Source organism: Piliocolobus tephrosceles, unplaced genomic scaffold (genome assembly GCF_002776525.5).
Source record: "Piliocolobus tephrosceles isolate RC106 unplaced genomic scaffold, ASM277652v3 unscaffolded_40, whole genome shotgun sequence".
NCBI lineage: Eukaryota > Metazoa > Chordata > Mammalia > Primates > Cercopithecidae > Piliocolobus > Piliocolobus tephrosceles.
Window position 1 is genome coordinate 815,864 of NW_022324309.1, and position 3,195 is coordinate 819,058.

General features: G+C 42.8%; 1 pseudogene; it reads right to left on the reverse strand.

Annotated features, from left to right (window-relative positions):
- Window positions 1–573: 573 nt before the first annotated feature.
- LOC111550199 lies at window positions 574–1,955 on the reverse strand (annotated as a pseudogene).
- Between the last annotated feature and the right edge of the window lie 1,240 nt (window positions 1,956–3,195).

Below are 3,195 nucleotides of genomic sequence, written 5' to 3' on the forward strand. Positions count from 1 at the left end.
GAAAGGTAACAAGACAACTCCAAGTGACTCCAAAGAAGTCGCCTTCACACAATTCTGAAAAGGGAGTCTGTCTTGGGGCACATTATTCCAGATTTTGACCTCCTCAAATGGATGATCTGACATATGAAGTCACCCCCCTTATCATATCAGCTGGAACCTTCCTCCAGGGTGCAGGTCCTTTCCTTTTTATTTATATGAAGAGCCTCCCTACATATTTGCACTCATGCCTTCCACGTTGATAAATGACTTTCACTTAGTGCTATGACAGCTCTTTTCTGGAACTCTCTCGGTTCTCACCTCACGATTAATAGTTTCAGTTAACATTCTTTCCTTTACTTATCTTAGTAATTTACAGAGGAGAATTTGCTCTCTCTGTTGTTACAAGTACAGGTAGCTTCATATTTTATGCAATCCATTAGAAAATGGTGCCGAAAAGGAGGATCTCTGACCAGATAAAAGAGAGGGTCTCTTACCTCTGACTAGATAAAGATAGTTCCCCTAATCCTTCTTGACCACAGATAATACTTTTCGTGAGCATCCACAATCTTTTTAGTAAGAAGGTAGGATCCAGGGTTAGTTTAGGTAGCCTTGGCTGGCCCGTCGCCTCTGGCACGCTGGAACTTCCCACCCTTGGAGCGGAGGTAGGGTTTGGTGTGGCCGTGCGGGGTTCCCGGGGCCTTGCCGAAATGGCGGTACACCTCCCCACCCCTGTGAGGACCTGAGAGCAGGACGCTGCCGCGGCCCCTGGGGAAGTCCAGGGCCAGCTGGTCGAAAGTGAGGTTCTTGCCCCCTGCCCTGAGAATGTGGCTGCGGCCTGGCTGGTCACGCGCAGGGCACACGCCTTCAGTTTGGGCACCTCCTGAACCCGCACCATCATCTGTTGTGGTTCCCACAACCATGGCCTTTTTGTTTTCCCGGCCAGGAAGCTTCATCTTCCGGATCATCTGGGAAAGGGACAGAGGTGGCCGGTTGGTGCACTCATAAACAACCTCTTCAGCACTGTTACTTTTTTAAAAGTGCCCTAAATATCCTTATCTGAGGGGTATTCTTGCTTTCACTTTGTCCCTTTTTTTCCCCCTCAGGGCTTTCTTGCCCTCTATTTAAATCTTTCTTCTAAAGCTTCTCTGCCAGTCCTAGGACCCCCAATTCTTTGTCTCCCTTGACTTCCAAGGGAACATTATTTTTAATAATTCTTAATTATGCAAAAGATTTTATTTCTTCATTTTCTTAACCATTCCAATTCTAACTGAGCTCTAGGGCCTACCTACATTTAACTAAATGAAACTAAACAACAAAGCCATCATTTATATGGCTGTCCTATGTTATGGAAGCAGGCTTGAGTCATCTTTTTTAATAGGAATTTTGTCTTCTTCCTACAAATGCATTGTCACCAAAGAGAGTAATAGAGGGAAGGATTTGGCATAGGGAGAGATGGGCTTGGGATGGATAGAATCAAAATTTCAGAGTTTTAAGGGGTGGGTAATGGGCTTTTGCCCAGAACCGTAAAATAAAGAAAAAGAGATGAAGGGAGCTTTTCAGCTGAAGGTGGGTAAGTTTTCTGTTAGTCATCTGTGGGGAGAGATAGATGGCTATTAAAAGGAGAGGACAGTTTACATATATAGAGATTTATAAAGGCCCAAATACAGACACAGGAAAGACAACCCACCTGCTTCTAGCATCCTAGATAGCACATTTGTGTGGAGCCAATAAAAAAGTGTACACAAATAAACCAATTCTATTCAGGTGTGTTTTGAAAGAGCCATGTTGACTGGTCTAAGATGTGGAAAAAAAGCCACGGGTTTTGTTCACCGTAAGTTCAATTCAAACAAATCCAGTGATTTGCCAAAAGAGCTAACTAGTATCTTAACCTGCATTAATGCAATTACAGTCTCTTTAATAGTGTAGTGCTGTTCTACAGCACTTACCATAGGTAGTAAATGAAGCATTTCTAGCATGGTAATGAATCTATTGGTAGTACAGTCATTAATGAACTGTGTTTCTTTTCTTTTCTTTTTTTTTTTGATGGAGTTCCGCTCTTGTTGCACAGGCTGGAGTGCAACGGCGTGATCTCGGCTCACCATAACCTCTTCTTCCCGGGTTCAAGTGATGCTCCTGCTTCAGCCTCCTGAATAGCTGGGATTACAGGCACCTGCCACGACACCTGGCTAATTTTGTATTTTTAGTAGAGACAGGTTTCTCCATGTAGGTCAGGCTGATCTGGAACTCCCGACCTCAGGTGATCCATTCACCTTTGCCTCCCAAAGTGCTGGGATTACAGGTGTGAGCCACTGTGCCTGGCCCTGTTTTCTTTTTTCTTTTTTTTTGGTTAAGTTTTTATTTGGTCATATTAAGACACAGTAAGGTTTTGCTTCTATAAAGTGAATAATCATTACACTTTTTTTTTTTTTTTTGTAATTCAAGGGAAAACTTAAGTTTGGTTGGTTAATGTTCCTTTTTCCCCTCTATATAGATGCTCTTAAGAGAATAATTGTAGTTAAAAAAAATAAGTAATTACACTTTTGGAAGCCAGAATGATACACTACAGTTGTGCAGGGAAGATCAGAGGTAGAAACCCCAAGAAGCTACTTCTGGCCTGACTCCCTCTTCCCTTCCTTGCCCAGCTCCTCTAGTTTTGCCTGAGGGATGCAAAGTAAACTACATCAACAAAGGTCCAGGAACCACAACAATTCTGAGGTCACAAATCATCTAGGCCTGCAAGTGGGTGCCCTAGATTGTAGGCACTGATGCCAAGGAAGGAGCCCACCCTCTTAACACCTCACAATCTGTAGGGCGTTGAGAGCAGGGGCTTTGACTCCTTAGTCCCTCCCCTGAAAGGCCTTAGTTAGGAAGGTAGCTGAGTCACCATAGAAAGGTCAAGTATCTGTAACATAGCCAATTCTGAGAGTGACTTCTGATAGACAACCTTTCTTCGAAATATGTTTTATTTTTGTTTTTCTATATTCATATTGTTTTCTGTATTTATTTTTGTATATTCTATGTTCAGAATATAGAAATACATTTCTATATTCTATGTTGTGTTTTTCCATATTTTTCTATAAATAGAATGCATCACTGACCCAAGGGATTCAAACATCGTGGGTATCAGAATCACACATCCCTCCCCAGAGATACAGCCTCTGCCTAGAATCCCAACAGCCCCCTTTAGGCCCTGTGTCACCCCTGGGTTTTTTCCTG